Source organism: Cryptomeria japonica, chromosome 4 (genome assembly GCF_030272615.1).
Source record: "Cryptomeria japonica chromosome 4, Sugi_1.0, whole genome shotgun sequence".
In the NCBI taxonomy this organism is placed as follows: domain Eukaryota; kingdom Viridiplantae; phylum Streptophyta; class Pinopsida; order Cupressales; family Cupressaceae; genus Cryptomeria; species Cryptomeria japonica.
In genome coordinates, this window is record NC_081408.1 from 280,118,109 (window position 1) to 280,132,651 (window position 14,543).

At 34.6% G+C, this 14,543-nt stretch overlaps 1 pseudogene; it reads left to right on the forward strand.

Moving 5' to 3' along the window:
* The window catches only part of LOC131077483 (hevamine-A-like), a 30,011-nt pseudogene extending 16,518 nt beyond the window's left edge, over window positions 1-13,493 (forward strand).
* Window positions 13,494-14,543: the final 1,050 nt, after the last annotated feature.

Consider the following 14,543-nt stretch of genomic DNA (forward strand, 5'->3'; position numbering starts at 1 on the left):
CAAACCATTGTGGGACACCTCACAACCCCTCATTGCTTATCATTCCTGAAGAAGACGACATGTCCTTGCAACACCCTCACAATGCTCCTTTGCATATTGAAGTCCTCATTCATAAAACACGAGTTAAGCATGTTCTAATAGATGGTGGAGCTGGCCTAAATATTTGCTCATTAAGTCTTGTTCAGGCCTTAGGATATTTAGAAGATGTAGTTGATGTCCGAAAAAGAATCACTATAAAAGCCTATGATGAAGAAGAATGTTCCTCCAAGGGAATTGTGATACTACCCATCAGAGTGGGACATCTACAAAAAGACATAGCATGCCAAGTTCTAGACTTGGACTTATCATGTAATGTACTCCTAGGGAGACCATGGATACATGACTTACAAAATTTACCATCAACATATCATCAATGTGCCAAATTTCCCTATGAGGGACAAGAAATGACAATCTCTACATATGCGAATCTATTCCAATACTAGAGCAATCTAAAATTGGCTCAACAAATAATTGTTCCACATAATAGGGAGGCAACAACATCAAAAACACAATCTGAAGAACAATTATTTGTATCTATTTTATCAAGCATGGAGAAACAAATGCAGCTAAGAGACCGAGGGAATGGAGAATACTCAATATCACAATTACCACTTTCTCCTAAATCCTTGGGAAAACCATCAAACTCTAAACAACAACCAATTGGGAAACATATTCCAATATTTGATGGAGCATTCATTAGTGCTGGAACCTTATTAGAGGAGACAAAAGGCAAAGATGTGCTACAATGGCTATACAAAGATGAAGAAGTTCAACAAAAGGTCAACAATGTCAAAATACCTATAGAAAAATATGGAAAAAGATTCAGCATTCCTCAAAGGATGGGATACACTGGAACAGGCCCTATAGGAAAAATAAAAGAAGGTATCTCACAACCTATTCAGCCTCATACTCAGCAGACTACTAACAAAATAGGTTTAGGGTATGGACAAGTCACTCCACTAGAAGATACATCTTTTAGTCAACAACAAGAGGAATATGAAAATAGAAAAGAATAACTAGCAATTGAAAGGAAGAAAAATATACTAAGAAACAAGCACAAACAAATATGAAATGCCAAAAGAAGCAAGCTCCAAATCAACAACAAAAACAAACCAATAATATCTCTCAAGAAGCATTAAATCTCAATCAAAGCAAACAGGAACCTAGTCCTGATCAAGGAGAACTCATCAAAAAATTGATGGGCCTCAATCTCAGTTTTGAAGAAGTTGAATATGAAAGAAGGAAAAGCATTGTCTAAAAAGAAGAAGAAATGTTATATGACCAAATTCGTAGATTATAGGCTACAAGTGATACAGATTCTAATGAATGGGAATGGGATTCCTATCACTCTGAAGAATTAACTGAAGAAAATTTATTTGAAGATGATGTAGGAGTCAATGTAGTTCACACGTATGTAGGACAAACCTCAGGAACTAGTTCACTTGAATTAGAATGACATTCGGCTAACATGGACTTAATCGAGGACGATCAGGATCTTCCTACACAAAGTCATTATAATGAGAGTACCATTCTCAACATCGACATAAATACTAAAAACTTTAATACATCTATCATGACCCTTGATACCCTTGAAACATCCCAACCTCAAGATACCCTACCTCTAATCCACCCTGAGCTTATTTCTTGGGAAAATGAAGGACATATCGCCATTGATAACTTTCCAAATGGCCATGCCATATCTATATATCTTAATGCAATCAAACTAGTAACAAATTTCACCAAGAATTCCAGCAACGCATCTTCCAGTCAACTCAGTGCCAAATCTCCTAGTTGCGAAAGTGAAAATAAATAAAACAATATCGGGTCTAATGCTGAAAACCATTTCTTGGCAACATTAGACCAAGAAAAAGTAAAAACAAAGGATGCATCTAATCGTGAAAACCTCCTTGAGGTGTCAAAAGATGGGAGATTTGACACTTTACCTGAGCACTATCAAGAAAGGTCATCAATTTTGATCGAAGCAACAGAGGCAATTAACATTGGCACAATAGAACAACCAAAGATTCTTCATCCAACAACATCTTTATCCGAGGTAGAAATGCAACAATATGTGTAATTATTCAAGTGACAACAAATCAACTTCACCTAGTCATATGTAGATATGCTAGGGTTAGATCCAGAGCTTATTATGCATCACTTAAATATTAATCGAGGAGCTAAACCAGTTAAACAGGAATTACGGAAGATTCATCTACATATCGCTCTTCTAGTCAAGGCAGAACTAAAGAAATTATTGGATGTCAGATTCATCAGACCCATAACATATCCTCAATGGGTATCCAACATCGTTCCTATTTCAAAACAAGATAAAAGATTCAAAATATGCACAGACTTCAGAGATCTTAATAACACATGACTTTCCTTTGCCTAACATCGACATCATTATAGATTTAACTGCTGGACACTCCATGTTTTCTTTAATGGATGGTTTCTCCGGATACAATCAGATCAAAATAGCACCTGAAGATCAAGAAAAGACAACTTTCACATGCCCATGGGGTACTTTCTGCTAGAACGTCATGTCTTTTGGATTAAAGAATGCAAGTGCTACATATCAAAGAGCTATGACAACTATATTTCATGACATGATGCATACATTCATGGAAGACTATGTGGATGACATATTGGCTAAATCATACAACTAAGAACATATAGAGATAGTGGAAAAGATCTTTGACAAGTTAGAACAATACAAGCTATGACTAAACCCTAAGAATTGTGCCTTTGGTGTCACTTCAGGAAAGCTATTGGGATACATTATTTCAGCAAGAGGAATCAAAGTAGATCTAGCTAAGGTTAAAGTAATCATGGAAATGACATCTCCCAAGAATATCAGTCAACTAAGATCACTACAAGGAAGACTCCAGTCAATAAGAATATTTGTGGCTTAATTAGTAGATAAATGCCAACCATTTACTCACCTATTGTACAAACATGTTAATTTCAAATGGGATCATCAATGTGAAGAAGCATTCAACAAGATCAAGGCATATCTCATGCAACCACCCGTTCTAATGTCACCAATTCTAGGAAAGTCATTATTACTCTATGTATCAGCTACCAAAGCATCATTAGGAGTTTTGCTTGCACAACTAGACAATGAAGGAAAAGAACAAGCTATCTACTACATTAGCAGAGCACTAGTAGGAGACGATATCAACTATTCACCAACAAAAAAAGCATGCTTGGTAGTAGTTTTTGCTTCTCAAAAATTATGACACTATCTACTAGCAAAATGGATCACGATTCTAAGCGAGTTTGATATCGAATATGTTGATAGAAAAGCTATCAAATGACAAGTCATTGTAGACCAACTAGCAGAGACACCACTTCAAGATGATCATCCTTTACAGATTGAGTTTCTTGATGCTAATATCCTAATAGTCACACCAAAAACATGGCAATTATACTTTGATGGTTCATATACACAACATGGAGTAGGTATTCTATTCATCATACCACAAGATCATGTACAATCCCAAAAGCATACAAATTAAGCTTTCCATGCACCAATAACACCATAGAGTATGAAGCTTTCGTTACATGTATCAAAATGGCTATAGAATGAAATATTATGCAACTACAAGTCTTTAGGAATTCCTAGCTCATCATAAATTAAATCAATAATGACTATCAAACAAAGGACGAAAAGCTAATGCCTTATAAAAAATGGTTGATGATATCAAGAAACACTTTGTAGAAATAAATTTTGAATAGATCCCAAGAAATGACAAAAAAGCAGTAGACGCCATTGCTACACTTGCTTCTCTATTATAGACACAGGAAAATCAACAATGTTATGAATTCCTAGTGGAAAGTTGTTTTATCCTGCTCATAATTGTCGTAATTCCCAAATCATCTATCAACTTATTGGGCATGATTCCTCCCACTATGGCTAAAATTAAACATACCTGAAAGACAATACCCTACCTCCCGACATATTGAAAAATAAAAAAAGAAACTTTATTCGCCAATCCTCCCATTTTATTCTTGTCGCAGATACCCTGTTCAAACAAGGTCTAGACAGTACTCTTTTAAGATGTCTTGAACAAGAAGAATCTGGGAAGGCCTTACATGAAGTCCATAATGAAATTTGTGGCACTCATCCAAGTGGTCTTACCCTTTCAAAAAAACTCATACGCTTGGGCTATTATTGGCCAACTATGGAATGAGATTCTTTTCAGATAGCTAGAACATGTAAACAATGTCAGATCCATGGGAATTTGATTCATGTACCAACACAAGAACTTCATTCTTTAGCAACATCTTGGCCTTTTTGTCAATGGGGTCTTGATCTAGTAGGAAAGATAAATCCTTCTTCATCAAATGGTCACAAATTCATCCTTGTAGCTACAGAATATTTTACAAAATGGATTGAGGCGGTACCTCTCATCAATATCATAGGAAAACAAATTGTTGCATTTATCTTGAACTATATCATCTGTCACTATGGAATACCAATGACCATTATCACTGATAATGGGTGACCATTCAAGAATCAAGATGTCCAAGAGCTATGTGAGAAGTTCAAAATATAGAACAAATTCTTCGCACCATATTATCCATAGGAAACTGGGCAGGCAGAAGCATCTAACAAAACTACTATGAAAATCCTTAAAAAGACAATGAATGATGTTGGGAAAGATTGGCATATTCAATAGAACCCTGCTCTATGGGCCTACCGCACCAGCATCCCGACATTGACAAGTGCCACACCTTTCTCTCTTGTATATGGATCAAAAGCCATATTTCCAATCGAAGTAGAGATACCTTCTCTACGTGTATCACTAAAAGGACTTATCCCAGATGAAGAAAAGTGAGTATCTAGACTACAAGAGAGAATTAATCCATGAATGAAGACAAAATGCCTTTGATCATCTAAAGGTATATTAGCAAAGAATATGTCAGAGCTATAATCATAGGGTCAAACCATGAGTCTTTCACATTGGGGAACTAGTACTAAAGGAAAATCCACGCAACCAGGCAAGTTGAGAAAAGAAAGGAAAATTTGAACCGAGCTGGTTAGGTCCATTTGTGGTCACAACAATATTTAGGTCAGAAGCATATTAGCTATCAACACAGGATGACAATCAACTCAAGGAACCTAAAAATAACATGCATCTAAAAAAGTTTTATGTCTAAAAAAGCAAAAAAATCAAAAACACTAAAACATCAGAAAAAATAAAAAATAATGAAGAAGGAAAAATAAAAAAAAAAAACAAATATGAGAAAAAGTGCAATAAAACAAACGGTGAAAACCTAGCAAACAGGCACTATCTATCGGCTAGCTCTTCCATCTATTAGTTCATGTATTTTTCTGCTTGCATCCATTCATTTTCCATCAGTGCTATCCATCATAAAGCCTTTGTACATATGCAAACATCCTAGGTGGCTTCTTGTCATGGTTTGGATCATTGGATATATCATAATGACTTTGTTTCTAGGCTTGGGGTAAAATCCTACACCTAGCTGGGGGCAAACTCTTGATCATTTTGAGATAAATCAAACAAGTAGAACAACAGTTAGACAACTCTTATCAAGCGAAAACTAAGACACATCCTGATAGTTCTGATACTAAATGTAAGTATAGATCCAATAGCCAAAAAGATGAGAGGAGGGGGGCTGAATCATACAAACATAATCTTCCATAAAAACATTAGATTCAACCTCAGTAACATGTACTTCAGTAATATAACTAAAATTGTTAAACATGCAAAATCAAAAGCATATAAACATCATAAACCTCATAACACCAAATTTAATGTGGAAACCCAAATAGGGAAAAACCACTATGGGATTTCAAACCCACTAAGAAATATACCCTTCTAGAGTATGCCCGGTTAAAAGAAAATCCTATTAAAGATTACAAACACATTGCTAGATGTGACCTGGTTAAGGGATTTCCCTCTGATTTGTTAGGAACTTCACCTTGTTAAAGGATTTCAAACACTCAATCAGAATGTCACCTTGCTAGAGGGTTTTACAAATAAGACTGTTAAGTCCACTCGGTTAAGAGATTTTCTGTCACTTTCACAAAATAACAGTAATAAAAATCTATCTACAACTTCACATCTAAAATGCTAAAGTAGATTCTTATTTTCTCAATACCATCTAGACATAGAACTAATCTTGTCCATCTGCTGGGCTTCTATACTCTGTTATTCAAATAGGTCTTCAAGCTTCTATGCTCGGTAATCAGTATGTAGCATCCCTATGCATACACTTGCTCACATACATTATTTATCAACAGTTTCCTATTTATAAACAATTAGCTAACCACTTAATCTCCTTCATCACATTTCCCATGATCAATCATAGCCATCAGATCTTTATGCTTGACCAGGTTCAATGTATCCTTTGATCTGTAAAATGTTTTACCCCGCCTTAGAACTTGCATACATTTCTTGGAACTTGTGCTAGGGTATTGCGGTTCAATCTATGCTATAGATCTTCATGTCGACTTTCCTTTGCCATAGATTCATTAACAAACTTCATGCACGGCTTACCATTCATTTAAGCAACTCCATCTCATCAACTTCCTTCATTAAATAACGCATGTAAACTTTTAATGCATTCTATTACAACTTGGTTACAACTTGGTTATAACTCGGTAATTACTAAACTTCACTCGGTAGACATTCCGCCTTCATTAACTGATAGTGATAACCTTAGGGTTTACCGACTAGGTTCTTTGCTTGGTAACATGGTATAGTATTAACCTTACAATTTACAACATATGTATGATGTTAAAAACAATCTAAACATCATGATCTCATCATTGTCTGACTCGGTAATAGTTGCCCATTGAATACTTTATTCATCTTCTTATTCATCATAAACTTTCTGTGTCTTTTACTAACATCTTTATATTCTTCAAATCATACTTCTCAAGATATGGCAACATCATACTGAATTAGAAAATCAATTTCTTGACATCAATGACAAAATAATAATATCAAGACAGTAAACATCCTTAATCAGTTATATCCATAATCATCAACAACCTTCTCAATATCTTTGTTGAAATGCCAACAATCTTCCATTGTCTATTATAATGCTAAATTTCCAACACATCCAACGTTGAACACAAGATCAAACTATCAATTATCAAGCTATCACAAAGTCAATCTAATCATATCACACACTTTTCAATGGATAATATCTTTTTGGATAATGATTTTAACATGATTGTTCAACTTCTCTATATTGCTTTTCACTATCATGATTTCTGAGTGACTCCAGGATGTCTTTGACTAGAGGAACAAGGCAGGAACATGATATTTTTCTTGTCTAGTGTCTGATAATTAATCATTAATATGTGCAAATTTGTCTCTGGACATGATCATCAGAGTATCATTGAAGACATTTCTGATTTACGTATTGAAATGATTAATACTGCTTGTTTTACACAAGCAACACTCGGGTCATCTAGGTTCAATTATACCTTGATGCTTGTGCTAACTTTCTATATCAAAAGCCAGAAAAGAAGTGCTCAGGTCATCATCGATTAATTATACCATCGATGTTTGCACTCCCTTCCCACATTTGAAAAGCTCAATGATGACAAAAATGCAATAATCTAGTGACTGGTCCAATCATAGTTTGCATTTTAGCTTGCATTTCATTCTTGCATGGGATCCTATGGGCTCCTTTTATCCAAGGTTAAATCTATCACAAGAATCATCAAAGTATCATCACAAGTGTATACGCAATCAAAGAAATGACTCATATCTTTTTAGATATTGTCGACCTTGCAAAAATCTTTTGCTATCACTCTCAACAGAATTTACATCAACATATCTGAATCTTTCTGTAACTTGATATCAAAAAACAATCACTTCTTTATCTACTCAACATTATCAGATCAATCAAACCCAATCGACTCTATCATGTCTTATAGAGGATGTATCCTTCCTTAAACCAGATGATTTGATTCATGTCTTATACAGGATGCATCCTTCCTGAAACTAGACATTCTGATCATGTCATATATAGGATTAATCCTTCCTGAAATCAGACGCTTTGATCATCTTTGTCTTATACAGGACGTGTCATTCCTAAAACTAGACTAAATCTCGATCGTATCAATCTAATCAATCAAGATTTATCAATCTTATCAATCTAATCAAACAATATTTATCAATCTTATCAATATAATCAATCAAGCCAATCAAACAACTCACATTTTCATCAAACACAATTGCAGAAATCAAACCAATTCTAATTGGGACATCAATCTCACAAATCTCAATTAATCTCTTGAGGGGGCATCATCATACCACAATCCATCAATCAAGAGATGGGGCATTCTATCAAATCAATATCATCATCAAAAGGAAATTATTTGTTGAATCAACGTGTCAACACACCTCGCTTCAAAGAGGGACAAAATGTATACACCTAAAAATGATCTGAATATAATTAATTCAACAAGCAATTATTTAATTAATCCGCCTCCCCAATTTAATTAAATTCATCAACAATTTGATTAAATATCCCCTTTCCTCTACTTATTAATAAATCTAAGGATTTATTTAATAGGTTCATTTCAATAATCCCCTTTGATTAATTAATTAAAATTAATCAATTCTTCTCCATCAAAATCATTTCTTCTAATCCTCTAATTAATTAAAAAAAATCAAATCATGAGTTGTTGAAATTAATTATCCTTTTCCTATTATTTGAATTTTTAAATTCAAATTCTCCTAACTTTTAACCACCTAAAGTAACCATTCCTAAACCTAACCCATTTTACCTACCCACATGTTCCCTTTCATTCAACCTCTTCTAGAAGCTTTGTGACACTTGTCACTAAGTATTCCCTTTCATCTAACCCCTTCTAGAAGCCTCTTGACACTTATCACCATTGAGATGAAAGATGTTCCCTTTACTCCAACCCCTTTTACAACCTCCTCCAACTTAACCATTGATATCTTCAAACTTAATCTTAACCGTTGATTCATGCCACCTCACCCCTAGCCTTGGGAAATCCTATAAATAGACCTCATTTTGGAGCGCAAAGGGTCCCAATTTATATCATTTTTGCATCCTGATTGATTCATCTCATTTGCATTCAAGCATTGTTACTATAGCCATCTAGCTTCTAGTTTATCATTTCAAGCATTGTTATCATGTTCAATCTTAGCTTAATTGCATCTTCATTCTTTCCTATTTTCTAGAATAATCATGAAATCGTGTAGCTTAATCATGCTATCATTGGTAGATCATGCATCTTCATCATTCAAATCCTCCATCTAAGTGTAGTCAAGTCACTGGAATTTGCATAACAAGATGTGAGAGCAAAATTCATACTCTCATTTACTAGGAGGCAATAGATAGATTAGGTATGGTTTTATCTTTTGTTGATTAATTTTCTAACCATTTCTTGTAATGATTTATTGAGTTTTTTTTGTTTGCAGTTAAAGGTACACAAGTATACACTTCACAGACCATGATAGTTATATCCATGAATAATGGATGTCTTGTTAATTTACATAAAATGCACAAAAAATATTCATTCTACATACCACATCTTATTTAAATACACACAATTGACACAACCCTTATTGTAACCCACTACAAAAAAAAAAATTGCATAGGACCTTGCAAAACTTATTTAACAAAAAAACATTCACAACTTATAACACACTTATTAATTTGTAAAACTTAACACAAAACCATAAATGGCACTATTACTTTTTCATACACTTCCAACAAATGCACAAGCTTATCTCTCTCTATTCTTTTACCAACACTTGCTATTGCTCCTCCCTTAAAAACATAAATAACAATATCATTGTTGCCTTCCAAGGCCTGTGTGAGGGCCTACCCCGAGCCGTCATAGCTTTTCTGTTATTTTGATGTTGGACCTATGTTGGATACTATATTGTGATGCATTTTGGACATAGATTTTATATGATCTCATGTGGTGGATAACATTGATATGATTATGTCATTTACTTTGATTTACAGTACTTCATTTTATACTAGAAATTATGGATGCATGCTCTATAAATGATTTAATTCCATGTTTATGAGGATGATGCCATTTAGTAGATGATTGTATGTGGATGTTATCATATAATTGGATACTTGATTTTATAATTGAAATTTTATGTGATGTCTGAATTGTACTCTTTTTGACTATATTATACGTGATTTTTGGAATTACTAATGTGCAAATGAGATGTGCAGGAAATCATTCCATGTGACCATGGAAATTATTCAGAGAATCAAGCCTAGGCCTATGTGCGATTGTGAAGCCAGGGGTTGTCTATTTGGAGAGACAATACCTTGTTTGCAAATGTATTTTAATTTGTAAATGTTATGCTTGGATGAATGTTTAATGTGGAAATTTGTTTATTTATAAATTTCTAAAAAAGGGACAATTGCCATGTGTGTTTTAGTGATGTGTAATTCTTTTTGTAGTGTCACTTGACACATGTGTTGTAAGTTGAGTTGGCATTGTCATGTCTCTTTTTGAGAAATTTATTTTTTTAATGCATATATTTTCAATTATCCCAAAATGGTCCCAAGTAAACATAGGATAAGGAGCCATTAGGAGGGTCAACTCAAGGTTGACCCGTAGGTAAACTTTGGGTGGACTTCCAAGGGGTTAAACTAACTCCTGGGGTCAAGTTTGGAGCATTTTTAGTGGGCCATATGATGTGCCTATGGATGAAGGCCAAATTTGGCCATGTGTCCACTCGCTAGGACTTGTTTAACCTCCCAAAAAAGTGAGTTTCCCAAGTTGGCCGAATTTCATCTTTAGAAGAGCCTTCCTAGGTTAGATAACCCACTTCATGAGTGTCATTCCTCTTCCCCATTTTGTTTCCCCTTTTTTAGGTGCTTTGGTTAGGGAGTGTAAGGTTTTTGGAAGACCAACCAACAAGCATCCTTCACCCTTCCCAAGTGGGTTGGAAAGAGTGAGGTGTGGCTTCATAGGGAATTGTTTGGGAGGGAAGAGTTTGATCACCCACTCTCCATTTTGGAGACTTAGAATTTGCAGAATTTTTGGCAAGTATTGGAAGGATTTTTGGCTAAGTTTGGAATGAGAAAAGTTGTGTATTTGGGAAGCTCTCCTACAAATTTCCTTACCTTTTTGGCAGATTAAGATTGGTTGAATTTCTAACTATTGTATGATGTTATTTGAATTTGAAAAGATTGTGGTTGTTCTTGTATTTCCATTCTTGTTGTTTCTTTTTATGTGTAGGAAGGAGTAGAAATATTCCTTATGTGTTTTTGTTGTCTTTTTATGTCTTTGTTTATGGGAGTTTTCAAGGCCAAACTCACCCTTGGGTGGGTAGAGTTGCCTTGGGGTGAAGGGTTGTTTGACAACCTTTTGAGTGAGAGGCTCTCCTTGGAAGAGAGTAATTCTCAAGGGATTTTTGTGGCCCTTGTTGCATATTATTATGTTGATAAAATGAGGTTTATAAGGGGAGTTGTAGGCTTGCATGTCTTGGGGATCATAAGGAATTTAGGGGATAAGTTTGGAACTTGTGGATATGTTATATTTGCAGCCTTGTTATGGCATAATGTGCACTATTTGCAGAATTCTCCTCAAGGGTATTTAGACCACCTTCACCCCACTTACAAAGTCGCATAAGTGACATTGTTTAAACCTTGGGTTGGGAGTGTTTTTGTTATGTTTGGGTTTTTGCATGTATGTGTTTGTTTGTGTGTTTCCCCTCTAGCCCTTGATTCTCCTAGCTCGAGGGTGGCTTCTAGTAAGCCTAGGTTGGGAGGTGAGCCTCCATGATCACAACCTCAAGTTTTTATTGTAGGTTGCTTTGGAAAAAGATTTAGAAAGGGAAGCTTGGAGATGATCCTAATGTTAATTGTATTTAGTTGCAGAAAAAGAGTTCTTTATTTTATTTAGATGCAAAAAAAAAAGAAAGAAAAAATAGTTTTCTATTGTATTTATATTGCAGAAATAAAAATGTATTATTGACTCAGTTTTACTATGTAATAAATGTATTTTATTTGAAGTGTTGATCCTTTTAATAAAATGAATGCATTTTTTATTATTTTATGTTTGTTTATAGCTCCTGGAAAAAAAATGATGTTATATTATGTTTTAAAATATTAATGCAGAAAGGAATGAAAGATATTTTCTATTTAATTTATTTTTGTTTTCATTCTGAAAAAAAAATATAGATGTTAAAAAAAAAAAGAAAAATAAATAGATGTTAATATGGATTTTAGAAATTGTTAGTTGCAGCTGTAAAATAATTCATTTTAGCTAAAGTTATAAATCTGGAAGTGCATGTTAGTAGGGAAAGATAATGGATTTTTCAAAAATGAATGTTAGTAATGAAATACATCATGTTGTTTAGGGATTTAACGATTTTTTTCAAAAAAAAAAATTAGTTGCTATTGTAAATAAATAAAATAGTCATATTTTTACATTCTATAAAAACAGAAAATAAATTTAGATAATGCCCTAAATTAAAAAAAAAAAAAGGAATTTACTATTATTCTATTATTTGAAATCACCCTGCTAAAACTATTGAAGTACAAATTTGATGATAGAAATTAATATATATAAATATATACATATATACTGGAGCGAGGTAAGTGGGGGAAGCATAAGCATATACTGAGGTCAGAGAGGTGATGAAGCCACTCTTGCTGACACCTGTGCAAGTGGTCACATTTCTAATCATGTTTGGCAATGGACAGACACTAGTGCTGAACCTAGTGGGCCACTGCGATCCCCCCTCGAGAGGTTGCAAATTGCTGAGCACCCAGATTGTGTCCTATCACTCCAGTGGCATAAAGGTATTTCTTTCCCTCAGAGGATCCGTCAGAAACGTGATGATCACGTCAGCAGAGGATGTGCAAGAGGTGGCCAACTATCTGTGGAACAACTATCTCGGAGGGAATTCTGGCTCCAGGCCTCTAAGACCCGCCGTTCTGGATGGCATAGATTCGATATCGAGTCCACGATGGTGCACTGGGATGATCTAGCCAAGGCCGTGTCCAAACTTAGCACCAACTCCAAGAAGGTGTACCTTAGCGCTGCTCCACAGTGCCCCTATCCCAACGCTTCTCTCGGAGATGCCTTGCAGACGGGGCTGTTCGACTATGTGTGGATCCAGTTCTACAACAACCCTCCCTGTCAGTATGTGAATGAGGACACTTCCAATCTGGTGAACTCATGGAACCATTGGACCACGTCCGTACCCACGGCTCAAACACGAAGCTTTTACCTCGGTCTTCCAACTGCGCCTCCTGCTACTGGCAGTGGCTATATTGAGCCACACATACTCATCGAAAAGGTGCTACCTAAAATCAAGCCTTCCTCAAAGTATGGAGGAGTCATGCTATGGTCCAAGTACTAGGACGAGCAAACCAATTACAGCTCGACCATCAAAGATTCTGCAATTATGAAGCCCTCCTTGGTTGAGCTCCCTACTTTGGCCTCTCTTTGAGAAGGAAACATGCACTAGTACTTAAATAATAGTTGAGCTTAGGTAATGCTCAGCCTTCTTTTCTTCACCCTTCTAAGAGTGGAGGTTAAGATATGTAATAATTCTACATAATCTATGTTTAATGGTACTAAGAGATTGTAAGTTTGGCACTGGTATATGAAGTCTGATTTAAGAAGTGAATTAATTAATTAAATTAGTTCTATAAATAGGACTTAAAAAAAAAATCATAATTGACAGCTTACTCTCTAATTAAAGGGTGAAAAAAGAAAAATAAATAATTTTTATTTTTATCTTTTTTAAATCTAGGGTACATAGATAAAGAGGGTAGAATTTGAGAATCTAGCTTACATAAAATGTTTTGTATAATTTAATTATTAGTTATAATAATCTAGCATCATATCGTCTAAAGTTAACAAGGATTTAACCTTTGAAATTTAACTTAATGGTCACAAGGAAGGGCAAATTCAACCAAAATTGAGATTTTGAATTTGAAAGGAAGGGGTCATTTTGTGAGTGTAAAAATGTATCAAGATCACTTACATGACTACATAACTAATAAAAGCAAGGAAAGCCATAAAATTATATATCATGATCAATACATGGAAATGGGTGTAGAGAGAAATGAAAAATTCCTAAGTTGTGTTCCCCTACTCAATTAATAATGCACCATCTATACTTATTATTGAAATAAATAAACATGAAATAAATAAGTATGGATGATTATTCTAATTTTAGTGTTTGTTTTCTTGAAGAGGGTTCTGAACCTAGAAACCTACAAATAAATCAAATTGTATATTATGGTGGTACTAAAAATAAGAGTCTTGTGCTTATAACTAAAAGAAAAAAATCAAAGAATAAAGGGTTGGGGAATATTCCACTTCTAGTTGAATATGGATAGCACTTAGCTAGCAAACAAATATATACCACCATGGGGAAGTAAAAATAATTAGGTACCACCTATAAAGGACTTTCCTCATGTGAGAATAACTCCCAACATACTCAAAGAGTAAGCATTAGCGACCTTATATGCATCTTCTCAAATTGCATGTT